A 13,534-nucleotide genomic window follows, 5' to 3' on the forward strand; every position below is an offset into this window, starting at 1 on the left:
AATCAACATGGAGACAGTCCTGTCCCAACACTGTTGTCTCCCCGACAAGCTGGTTAAGCTTATAGGGCTGTTTAAACTCCCTAATAATTTTTATTCCATCTGAAATCTCCTCAAAGCTATTCACAATGGATTTTTTTCAAAGCAAATTCAGTGGGTTCATTTCTCATCTGAAAGACTTTGGCCACTAGGCACCAACACACTTTCCTCAGAGACTGTTTACTATCAACAATGGCCCATTAAGAGTCAATGGAAACAATTCCTTCTAACGGACTTTCAAGACTTCATCAAGAAATGCCTTTCCTTCTGCAATATCTTGCACTGCAACAGATTCTTTCTGAACTTTATTTATGTCCAGAATTGACTTTGGCACAACAAACAAATCACCTCTGGCCCATCAGGAGGGTTTTCACACAACCCCTTTTCAGGTAAACCACTAGATTTCATAGTCAAAAGATTAGAAGCAATTTCTTCCATGTTACAAGTTCCCACACTGACAGTGGGTAACATAGTCAAATCACCTTCATGCTTTCCTTGTACCCTGGCTATGATATCACCCCAATCACACAGTGTTGTCATATCTTTACCCAGCAACACACTAGCAACAGGCGAAATAGAAGCACCAGAATTGCTTGGTCTCTGGGAGCTATTTATGACATCAGCTGGATGCAACCTAGCTACAATATCATCATCCCTAGCAGACACAAATTCAGGACCACTTTCTTCCTGGACTTTAGTTGTATCCAGAATCAGCTCTGGGTTAACTGATAAATCTTCAACCGTCATAGGCTGACAGGCTTCTTCTGTCTGCTTTACAGAAAGAAAAAAGCTGGAGAAACATTCCCCTTTAACAGACAAACAGCTTGGAATAGCCTTTCCTTTGTCCCAGCACACATGGCTGTTCACAGACAATTGCTTGGAGACTGGGGTAGCTCCCTTCATAGGCAAGTCATTACCCCTAACAGACACAGGAACATTTCCTTCACTGTTACAATTCTCCACACTGGTAACAGATAAGGTTAGTCTCTAAGGTGCCGCAAGTATTCCTGTTCTTTTTGCAGATAAGGTATAGGGATACTCATGTTCCATTAGCCTTGCCTTCCCAAACTGCTGATTAGACAAAGCTATCAGCTCAGGCTGCCTCTGCTCATCTAAACTTTCTTTGCTTTTCCTCCCTTAACAGATAAACTGCTGTTTTCCACAAATAGTGTCTTACTACACTGAGCTACTTTAAGCACATCACTTTTACCTGGGTCAGGCTTACTTTCCCAAGCTTTGATACCAGACAGACAATTGGGAATTTTTTCCACATATGCACTGCTTCTTTGCACAGATAAACAGCTATCTTCCTCAGACAAACATTTGGAGAAACCCTCCATAGGCAAATCATTGCCCCTAGTAGACACAGGCTCAGGATTATTTCTTTCCAGTGACTGGTTTATGTCATCAATTTGACTGAACAAAGTTTTAATATCATCCCCAATCAAAAGATCCTTAGACAATAACTTCCTTACACCAACTATAACTTCATGTTTAACACCATTCCATTCAAGATGGATTCTGGCTAAAGACTCACTTGCAGTAAACTCATAGAGGATTACAATATTCACACTCTGATGTGGTAAATAATCTTCCTGTCTGACAAAATCTGTTTTAATAAGAGTGATGTTAGAAGCTGTAATTTGCCCTAAACAGCTTTTACCATTGACTTTTACATCTTCTGCACAAGTTATGGAGTTCCCTTCACCTGAGCTCGCAGTAAAAGCATTTACATAAAAGGTGGCAGTGTTGGGGTAAATTTGGTTACACACAGACAACTGCTTAGAGTCAAACAACGTACCAACATTGTTACAAACTGGATAGATTCTATCCCCATCTTTGCTTTTGAGAGGAGCTGGTTTTTCAGGATGATACAGTTCCTCTTGTTCCTTTATTCTCTTGAGGTGGAACTTAAGTCTGTCCACTTTTGCCTTAGCTTCTAGCTCCTGCAATCGAATATATGCCATTTTTTGTTCATGTTCAAAACACAGACGTTTTCTTTCAGCAGCTTCTCCTTCCATATCAGCTATTTTTTGCTTTTGTTCATGTTCTAGCTGCTGGTTTCTCACTGCAAGCATTTTCGCTGGGTCTGCTTCCCTATTACTGGCAATTAACAGATTTTTCAGTTCCTGCTCTGGAGCCTTTTGCTTAAAATACAACCCTCTCTGTAAGCACAATTCTTCCAGGCTTTTTCTGTCAGGATCTTGATCATGGGTCACTCACTATAACTGATTTTTAACACTTAAACTCTTCAGTATAAAAATCAAATTTTGACAAGTGTCTGGTTCTGATCCAAAAACCCAATTAACCTATGGTAATGTGTATCCAAGCACGACTACGCCACTGTGATCGGGGTCCTAGCGGGGAGCCCGCTGTGGTCACTCAATTAGGGTGAACTGCAAAGAATGGGGCAGACAATCCCCATAAAGCTGGCGGATATTCTAATACTTAGACTTACCAAGTCAGCATAAAGCAGCTTCTTTATTACCTTACTGGTTACTCAGATGTCCAAACAACACAGTTCCCTTAAAATGATCCAGCCTCAGGCCTCCATCCAGGTACCCACGTCAAATATGAGGACAATTTCTGTAAATCTATTTCATCATATAAAAGAAAAGGGTCTACCAATCCCAAAGGATTGGACACATTACCTCCCAGGTTAATGAATGTTTCAGATCTTACCCAAATACACGCTATGGCCAATTCTTATTAACTAAATTAAAATTTATTAAAAAACAAAAGAGAGAGTATGTTTAAAAGATCAATATACATACAGACATGAGTTCAATTAATTGAAGTGCAGATTCCTAGCAGAGATGGTGAGCTTTGTAGTTGCAAAAAGTTCCTTTAGAATTCAGTTCATAGGTCATAGTCCAATGTCCAAATCTCATATTCAAGACATATCAGCAGAACTGGGACTTCAGTCTTGCAACTCAAACCTCCCCTGATGAAGTGTAAGCAGATCTGAGATGACAGAATCAGGACCCAAGGATTTTTTATACAATTTCATGTCCTCTTTGACAGGTTGGGATTTCCTCAGGGAACAAAAGGTAATTAGGATGATTTTGAAGGAGGTCCATCACGGTACTTAGCTATATGAATTAATATAAGACCATTTGCTTGTTCCTCCACCATTTACAGTACATTTCAAAGAGAGATGAATACCAACCTATCCTGTGTTTACAATTCATTTAAATGCTAGGATCTTCTTTTGACCTCTGAATTATCAGAATACAGCATAGACAGGGACTGCTGATTACATTGTGGACTCTACTCATACATATGTAAATACACAAAAACACAAACATTATCTCCCCATCTGTCTTTTGAGGGTTACTTATTTTGCAGGATGTTTAACCCTTTCTAGCCATGTATCACACAGGTGCACATAATATTCATAAAAATAATGCATGTATCTCCCATGCACTTCAAATTGTCTTTATCACATGCATGTCAAGTGCCTAGCATAATGGGGCTCTGATCCATAATTGGGGGCTAACAAAATATAGATAATTAAAGATCATTTTAAAACTATTCTGAGACCATTTTAGAACCCTGTCTCTGCTGTGGTTTTTAGCACATATTCTGCTAGCCCATTTTTAAAAAGATCCCTATCCACACTGGACAGTAAAACCATCTTAAACTGGCTGGCCACACCCATGTTCTAAAATGATTATCAAGCAGAGCCATATTACAGAATAATGTCAGCCTTGTTCTTGCAGAGTTTCTGCTTTGACAATAGGCTATCTTAAAATACAATTCTAGCTAGCATGGTGGTTATCCTAATATGGACAGGATCCTAGTTTTTTAGGTCTTTCAGTGATGATGATGATATGCTTGCATGCTTTTTCCAGGCCAGAGACACTTATAGAACTGGATTCAAAAGAAGTCAGGCTAAATATTCTACCCAATCTTTAGTTAAATGATGTGTTTGTGGAATGTTTCAAGCCTGTTCTTTTTCTTTCTTTCTTCCTTTCTTCTTCTTCTTCTTTTTTTTTTTAAGCAACAACTGTACAAAGCAAAGAAGATGCTGCCCCTGTAGTCCAGGAGTGCGCAAACTATGGCCTGCGGGCCACATCCGGCCTGCCAGCTGATTTAATCCGGCCCTCCTGTGCTCCATCCCGCTGGGGAGTGGGGTCGGGGGCCACTCCACATACCGCAGCTCCCGGAAGCAGCAGCATGTCCCCCCTCTGGCTCCTACATTTAGGGGCAGCCAGGGGGCACCACGCGCTGACCCATCTGCAGGCACCGCCCCTGCAGCTCCCATTGGCCGGGGAAGCACGCAGAGCCGACTGGCTGCGCCGGAGCCGGAGTGGGGATGTGCCGCTGCTTCCAGGAGCTGACTGAGGTAAGCGACGCCCAGAGTCTGCACCTCTGCCCCTCCTCCTGTGCCCCAACCCCTTGCCCCAGTCCTGATCCCCCTCCCACCCTTCAAACCCCTCAGTCCCAGCCTGGAGCACCCTCCTGTACCCCAAGCCCCTCATCCCCAGACCCACCCCAGAACCCGCATCCCCAGCCAAATCCCTCACCACCACCACCCTGAGTTAAGCCTCAGCTGATATCACATACGTGATGCAGTTTTGAAAATAAACAAGTTTGTCATCCTGGGTCTTTTTACAGCAGGTCACAGAAGGGATCAGAACACCCCCATACACACACCCTGCAGTTCAATCATATGCCAAAGTGGGGCTTCAGAAATCAGAAAACCAATTATTTGCAGTACTGAGCAGTGCAGTGCCTCAGCGAGCCCTACATTTCTAGGAGTCTAAGGTTTTTTGAGCCAAAAATAATGCAAATTTGCATAAACAAATACCACATGGTTTACAGTTGTTCTCATCATCCCTTATAGTCTATTGCTCTCAGATTTACAGCTTCGTGAAGAGTATTGCAGGTGTCACTTCATAGGTCATATCCACAAATGTGCTTTCTGGAGCAGAGGCTGCAATATGTTAAATCAGGGGTAGGCAACCTTTCCGAAGTGATGTGCCGAGTCTTCATTTATTCACTCTGATTTAAGGTTTCGCGTGCCAGTAATTCATTTTAATGTTTTTAGAAGGTGTCTTTCTATAAGTCTATAATATATGACTAAACTATTGTTGTATGTAAAGTAAATAAGGTTTTTAAAATGTTTAAGAAGCTTCATTTAAAATTAAATTAAAATGCAGAGCCCCCCCGGACTGGTGGCCAGGACCCGGGCAGTGTGAGTGTCACTGAAAATCAGCTCGCGTGCCGCCTTCGGCATGCATGCCATAGGGTTGCCTACCCCTGTGTTAAATACTGTGTGAAGCAATCCATTGCATGTCCCTATGACAAGAGACCACTGAAATCTGCCAACCATTTCTTCCACTGCACCATCAGCTAAGTTTTTAATGAAAGACTAAGGGCTTTCTATGCTTAGAACCCTATTGCAGCTCAACTGGGCTGCTGCAGCTACATCACCGTGACGCTTCAGTGTAGACACGATTTATATCAACGGGAGGGATTCTCCCACCAGTGTAATTAATCCACCTCCCCAAGAGGCAGCAGTTAGGTCAATGGAAGAATTCTTCTGCTGACCTTGCGCTGTCTGTGCAGGCACTTTGGTCGGCTTAACTACAGCACTCGAGTATAGATTTTTCCCACCCCGTAGCAATATAGTTATGCCGAACACTGGCCCTCTCATTCCAGCACCCCAGGGTGGGAGTGAAATAAACTATACTGGTAATAGCACTGGTATAAGCTGTGTCCATGTTAGTAGTGTTTTCCTAGTCTAGTGTCCCACTATTCATAGACCAACGAAGTGTTTTTACTGTAGACATAGCCTAACACTGTCAGCACTACCAAGTGTTAAAAACTAGGAAACAGGACCATTGAGAAGGCAGTTTAATGAGCTCTCTCCCTTCCCACCACAAGGGAGTTTCACTTCTTGGAATTCAAAGCACAAAACACCCAGACCAGCCAGTATGGAAAGTGCAGGTGGGTTTAATCGGATGTACCGGTATTTCAAGCAGGTTTTGTGAAAAGTTTAATTTTTAATGACAAATCTTAGAGCAAGGCAGGTTAAGCCAAGATCTTGGGATCTATTCTGGGCCAGATATAGCCCTGGGAACCAAAGGCCCAAGTCTCTCCTCATTTGCACAAGTGCCATCAGTGGGGGTGGCACCCGTGTAACAGAGGCAAGAACTGGGTTCCCTGAGGCAGAAGATTTGAGGGAGAAAAATGCAAAGAAACCAAGTATGTTCTGGACAGGTCTGTGTTCTGGTGACCATAACCCACCACTCTTTACAATATAGAAATCAGTTCTATTCTTTTTCCTACTATGGACAAGCCCTTCCTCTCTGGCAGAGAAAAGGGGTGTGTGTGTGGGGGGGGGATATAAAAAAAACAGATGTCCTGTACATATGATTCCAAGTTGTGGTGTCAGGCCGCTGTGGTGTCCATCTGATATCCTAAGGCAAGCAATCAAGCAGTGAGGTTAAGCATGTACTTCATCACTGATTACAGGATTCAGAATACTGCAGACAGCCCCACCAAAGGCCAAAACCCAGCACATTTTTCAAAAGGGAGTAGACTTTTGAAAGCTGCAGTCCAATTCTTAGGAACAGAAGAATTTCCACACCAGTATAGACCTAAGGTCCAGCTAGTCAGCATTTTTTTTTGTCTCCAACAGTAGCCATTACTGCATGTTATAGAGGAAGGCAAAAAATACAAACAATTAAAAAAAAAACCCACAAATGCATCCAATTATCCATTTTCCTGAGCTGGGATGGGATTTCATCTCTGTAAATGTGACACAGCCCCTGAAAATGCAGCAAGAGAGCAGCAGCACTGTGCAGATGTCTCTTTAACCAGCTGGGTATGCTTTCAATGAAAGAAATCACAGAACCCATGACTCCCCATAGCAAACCACTGGTCCTACTTATCAGGAGTTATGATTTGTTCTTTAACCTCCCAGGGAGCCCCAGTTCAGTTTGGCAGCTCCCACTGAAATTAGCTCAGCTGTATTACCCTCACAGACACCTACTCACATTCAAAACTTTCTGTATGGCTATGGATTTTATTTAAACAAAATGCATGAAAATCCCAGAATCCATGACTCCTGCAACAGCCAGAACAAAATGCAGCCAGAATACTTTGTATTTGCTGTATGTGGCTCTTTCTTGGTGCTTTACAAAGTCCTTTAGTTAAGAATGTTTAAGTAGGAATTCATGTATCAGAGGGGTAGCCGTGTTAGTCTGGTTCTGTAGAAGCAGCAAAGAATCCTGTGGCACCTTATAGACTAACAGACGTTTTGCAGCATGAGCTTTCATGGGTGAATACCCACTTCTTCGGATGCAACTAGTGGAAATTTCCAGGGGCAGGTTTATATATGCAAGCAAGAAGCAAGCTAGAGATAACGAGGTTAGTTCAATCAGGGAGGATGAGGCCCTGTTCTAGCAGCTGAGTGAAAACCAAGGGAGGAGAAACTGGTTCTGTAGTTGGCAAGCCATTCACAGTCTTTGTTTAATCCTGAGCTGATGGTGTCAAATTTGCAGATGAACTGGAGCTCAGCAGTTTCTCTTTGAAGTCTGGTCCTGAAGTTTTTTTGCTGCAGGATGGCCACCTTAAGATCTGCTATTGTGTGGCCAGGGAGGTTGAAGTGTTCTCCTACAGGTTTTTGTATATTGCCATTCCTAATATCTGATTTGTGTCCATTTATCCTTTTCCTTAGAGACTGTCCAGTTTGGCCGATGTACATAGCAGAGGGGCATTGCTGGCATATGAAGGCATATATTACATTGGTGGACGTGCAGGTGAATGAACCGGTGATGGTGTGGCTGATCTGGTTAGGTCCTGTGATGGTGTCGCTGGTGTAGATATGTGGGCAGAGTTGGCATCGAGGTTTGTTGCATGGATTGGTTCCTGAGTTAGAGTTACTATGGTGCGGTGTGCAGTTACTGGTGAGAATATGCTTCAGGTTGGCAGGTTGTGGGCGAGGACTGGCCTGCCACCCAAGGCCTGTGAAAGTGTAGGATCATTGTCCAGGATGGGTTGTAGATCCCTGATGATGCGCTGGAGGGGTTTTAGCTGGGGACTGTATGTGATGGCCAGTGGAGTCCTGTTGGTCTCTTTCTTGGGTTTGTCTTGCAGTAGGAGGCTTCTGGGTACACGTCTGGCTCTGTTGATCTGTTTCCTTATTTCCTCGTGCGGGTACTGTAGTTTTGAGAATGCTTGGTGGAGATTTTGTAGGTGTTGGTCTCTGTCTGTGGGGTTAGAGCAGATGCGGTTGTACCTCAGTGCTTGGCTGTAGACAATGGATCTTGTGGTGTGCCCAGGATGGAAGCTGGAGGCATGAAGGTAGGCATAGCGGTCGGTAGGTTTTCGGTATAGGGTGGTGTTAATTCATGTGGCACTAGTGACAATAAAATTTGTCTCTGGTGTAGCTCCCTTACCTTCAGTAGAGTTGCACCAGGGGTTAATTTGATCCATTGTTTCCCCAGTATTTGGGGACAGATGTTTGAATTGCTGCCCAGAATAAAAAGAGAAGGGTGTCACTTTGTGGGCCCCCCCACACACACACACATTGCCAGGGCTTTCTTTGAGTTAAATGTACCCTGTCCCATTATCTGAAGTACTTTCCAATAAGGTGCAAGATTGTGGTTGAAAATTACCAAAAAGTCATAACATTTGAAATGTACTTTTTTGTCTTCAGAGGCATTAAATATAACTCTGCAGATAACTGATGGGAAGGGAGCAATTGTGCGATAAAGGGTTGTGTGTTATATAATAAACTGACACCAGCATTTGTGCAGCGCAAAATGGATTTGTTTGAAGGAAACAAATTTTACTTTTCAGTCTTTCCTTTTCCCTTTATCATAGTAGAGAGATTTATGTATCTATCTGCTGCTATAGCTGCAAAGGGAAAAGCAGATTAGCGTGAGCTATCACATTGCAGAAAATTAGTGTTCTGGATACAATTACTCCAGCAAGCAGGCAAAACCTTGGGAAGTAGTCAAGCCAAGCTTTGCTTCTCACCCAAATGGGATATGTGCCTGCTGAAGCAACACATGTCCATGCCAGTCTTCAACACACTTGACTATTAATCCTCAGGATTTGACCTCCACACGTTAAACAAATGCCATCCATGACTACGAATATATTTAGGAATGTTTTGCTGTCAGGAACATTTTGGGGATATCATGCAATCTGCTGGCTTTTATGATAATCAAGTCTGATAATAATGGGTGCTATCTATTACTGGACTTCAGTATCAGGTCAGGTGAATCCTGGAAGCCTGTCCTGTAATGATTGGTAGAAGGAATTGCTTTGTTCTCACGTGGGTTTGCTCTCATCTCCTGAAATGTTGTTAATTTCTTTTTGGAAAAGGCTACAAATGCAGCCTGATATTCTCGCTAGCCATTTGGTTTAAATAAATATCTGTATTGATTTACAGGGCTGCTGGGCCTCACGCCAATTGTTCCTTCATGCTGCCATTAAGAGTACAAAAGGATTCCTGATACAATGTGCCCTTGACTAAGCCTGTATCTTGTCTGCTGCATTCTAACACGCTCTGTTACGTTCTGCGTGTGAAAGCCACCAATGAGGGTAAGTCTGTATGGTGTGAAAGCTGAAAGTGGGTAGTCAGCCTGCTCGTGGCTTGGTTCTTTTCACCCTGAACCCACATGTTTCCCAATCCCCCTGTGATTTCCAACATATTCTCCTACGGTAGTCTAAGTATGATTCCATCCCTGCTGTTTATTTTTTAAAAGAAAGCCCATAAAAAATGCCCTACTGTGAAATGCATCTCACAGGAGACTAGAATAAAGCAGAAAATCTCATAAGGCTAAATTAAGGCCCAGATGTGAGAGCTTCCCTCAGCTAGCATCTCTAACAAGAGCTGAAACCTCCCACCAAGAAGTCTGAGCCTTCCTCATGCCATGACCCCCAAACTTAGCCTCCAACAGCTACGAGGCACCACACAATTTTTCGTATTGGCTTGGAGTGTGCTGCCAGGGAGGTGTCAGGTCCTGCAGTGCTTCAAACATGACATCACAGGAGTTGGCTAAGTGATTTATGGGGCATCCCAGCATGTAAGAAGGACCTGGGTGAAAGTGAACATGTAAGGTGGCATCAGTCAGAAGACAGGGCTAATAGGAGTCAGACACACAGGAGTTGCTGTAAAGGAGCTAGACTTTATTTTCAGTCCTCAGTCTGAGTCAGGGTAACTAAGGTTAGGAGTCAGCAGCTGCTGACTCCAGTGGCCACTGCTACTTCAGAAGAAAAGGTAACTTGACTCCAGATAACTGCTGTGGGGCAGAAGTGTCGCTCCAACTGCGGCTCTGAAATGCACCAGATCAGTTTCATGCCTGGCATGTTTGTGTATGAATAAACAGACAATACTATTCAGTCTCACAGAACTATAGTAAAGAGGGATTCATCCCACTGTTCTTTCTGTCTGTTCTGCTGCACTGTTCTTTCTGTCTGTTCTCAGCTCGATTGTGATCTCTGGTAGACAGGCCTGGAGTGTTGGCTATCTTGTAAAATCACAGGAAGTGACCTAACACGCTGAGTCACATCCCTAGCTGCAGCTCCCTTTGTAGTTCATCTATGAGTTGTTTCAGAACTCGATTTTTGCCAAGGAGGGGGTGGAAAATGCTCTAATCCTGCTTTTTCTTCATTTACTGTGGAAAAACAGTGGTGTGGGATAGCTCAGTGGTTTGAGCATTGGCCTGCTAAACCCAGGGTTGTGAGTTCAATCCTTGAGGGGGCCATTTAGGGATCTGGGGCAAAAATCTGTCTGGGGATTGATCCTGCTTTGAGCAGGGGGTTGGACTAGATGACCTCCTGAGGTCCCTTCCAACCCTGATATTCTATTCTATGAAAGCTCAAAGTCCCTTAGACCCACCAAAAGGTGAATGGAAAGAGACCTGTTTGTAAACATCCAGTTGGGTCAGGGGTAGGGATACCCTACTGTGATGTTTGGTGTCACAGTTATTCGCTCAGATTATGGGATTGTTTCAGTTGGATCTGTCTTTGGCGAGAGAGCAGAATGTACAGGGAGGGACTTATTTGCCCCATTGATCCATGCAGTGCAGTGATACAAACCTCCTGCAGTCCCTGCTTCAGTGGGGCTCACCACTGCCTGGTGCATCCCAGAAAGTGGGTGAGGGATGGTTCGGGAAAGAGCAGCATCTGAGAGATTCAGGGATGTCACATCTTCAAGATAGCCTCAGCTGGCAGGACTCACATAGAATCTTGCAGCTGTGTCCTCCCTTACAGAACTCACAAGGGAAGAGCAGTAAGGGTCCTTCCACCTGTCCTCCTTGGGGCTTGCTGACCCCAAAAACATAAATTGCACCTCCTGCATCTGATTGGGGTTTAAGCTCACAGTTCTAAGATTCTAATACAGTGTGTTCCTTCTCTCTCATTCTTGAATCTCCTGTCCCTTGAATGGATGCCCAGTGACCCTTAAAAAAAAATGCAGTCATGCAACTTGTACCCAGAAAGTTCTGCTTAACTGCTAACAACAGAATAGAGCTACAGTAAGCATGAGAAGAAAGTTTCCATTTTTTAATTTGTGCATGTACACTATAGCGTAAGTAACCACATGACATACTGACAAATATAGAATCATAGAAGTATAAAACTGGAAGGGACCTCAATTAGTCATCTAGTCCAGTCTCCTGCACTCAAGGCAGGACTAAGTAATAACTAGAAGACCATTTTTGACAGGCATTTGTCTAACCTGTTCTTAAAAACCTCCAATGACAGAGATTCTACAACCTCCCTAGGCAATTTGTGCCAGTGCTTAACTATCCTGACAGGAAGTTTTTCCTAATGTTCAACCTAAACTTTCCTTGTTACAATTTAATTCCATTGCTTCTTGTCCTATTCTCCGAGGTTAAGGAGAACAATTTTTCACCCTCCTCCTTGTAACAACCTTTGATGTACTTTTGAAAATTGTTATCATGGCCCCCTCAGTCTTCTCTTCTCCAGACTAAACAAACTCAATATTTTCAATCTTTCTTCATAGGTTATGTTTTCTAACCCTTTAATAATTTTTTTTGCTTTTCTCTGGACTTTCTCCAATTTGTCCACATCTTTCCTGAAGTGTGGCACCCAGAACTGGACAAAATACTTCAGTTTGAGTCTTAATCAGCGCGGAGTAGAGTGGAAAAATTACTTCTCATGATATATATATATATAGAGAGAGAGAGAGGTGTATTGTGCTGACAAATGTATATGTAAACTACTGCCCCTCACTGAGTGCAATTGGCATTGCTCATCTCATCGCCTAATATGGCTTCAGCTGAAGACGATTCTTATTCAGTTCACCTGGCAGGGCTTGTACTTTTGGAGCAGAATCATAAGAGCTCAGTTCCTGTAGTTAACATGAAAATCTGAGTATCCACTTTACACAATAATGCTGTGCATGAAGTCCTAACTGTTCGTAGAACTGTCCTGATATCACGACATGGAGTCGATACACAGACTCGTGTCCAGATGTTCCACTGCATCATCACACATTGGTGATGCAGCATTGTACAGCAGCATTACAACAGAGTGAGGTCTGGCCTCTAATTATCGCCCAAACTTGTCCATCATTATTAAGAACGATGTTTATTATGGTGGTGCCTAGGGACCCACCAAGAACAGGATCCCTCCCTCTGTGGTTGTCTATGTGCAATGTCTTATTTTACATTGTATTGAACCCATTTATGCCTTTCTGGCCAGGCTGAAACCATCTACTGTAAGGAGAGGGAGCCCAGGAACTTTCCTTTCCTTAGGATGTACAAGGACTGGCGTCACCAGTTAGCCCAAAGGGGATGAGGAGGAGGAAGCAAGGAAGGTGAACAGAGCAGGAGGACCCACACACTCTGTGCACCAGCCAAGGGTGTGCATGCTGCACCATTTAATGGGATGTAACAGGAGCTGTGCTTCCCCATGTTGGGATCTTCCAGGAGACTCTACCGCCCGCAACAGGTGCCAGTGCTTTAAAAGCATAAGAGACTCTGTCATTGGCGCATTGACCAGTGATGTGAGTATCTTGGGAAGCTAAATAATGATACGTTGTTTCTGTTGTTTTTCATAACAAACTTCTGCTGCATCCAACCAAGTCCATGTTTTGCCTTCTCAATCATTCCATAATTGAGCAACCTCCAAAGACAACCCCTCTATTTTGGCTCGCAGTTTGAACAGTGGTGTCTTTGCTGAAACTCATTATGTAGGTGGGGGGTATCTTTAAAGGGATGTTTGTTCATTTACCTGAACTTTGTATGAGATGGGAGCAAGATGTGGTATTTTAAAAAATCCCAAACCAACAACTTCAGAGGCAGAGCAGATCTGAATTGTGATATCCCCAAAGTTTTGGGACTACTTAGATCCAGGATTTTTGTTCAGCTCTTCAAGGAAAAATCCGTGCAGGGATAATAGAGATGATTTTCTAATTGTATGCGCAAAATAAAAAGGCCTATTATCCTCAAATCAAGAGGTGAAAACATACTTGGTTAGCTAAAGAATCCCACCGGTGTCCCAAAGG

General features: G+C 43.3%; 1 long non-coding RNA gene across 1 annotated transcript in view; it reads left to right on the forward strand.

The window, feature by feature from the left end:
* The window catches only part of LOC123344680, a 33,803-nt gene extending 20,484 nt beyond the window's left edge, over window positions 1-13,319 (forward strand). Inside the window, exons 2-3 of the long non-coding RNA XR_006572618.1 lie at window positions 9,449-9,600; window positions 12,730-13,319. This is a non-coding gene — a long non-coding RNA (uncharacterized LOC123344680). The remainder of the gene's footprint in view (window positions 1-9,448; window positions 9,601-12,729) is intronic.
* The last annotated feature ends 215 nt before the right edge of the window (window positions 13,320-13,534 follow it).

The sequence above is a fragment of the Mauremys mutica genome, chromosome 11, assembly GCF_020497125.1.
Source record: "Mauremys mutica isolate MM-2020 ecotype Southern chromosome 11, ASM2049712v1, whole genome shotgun sequence".
Taxonomy (NCBI): Eukaryota; Metazoa; Chordata; order Testudines; family Geoemydidae; genus Mauremys; species Mauremys mutica.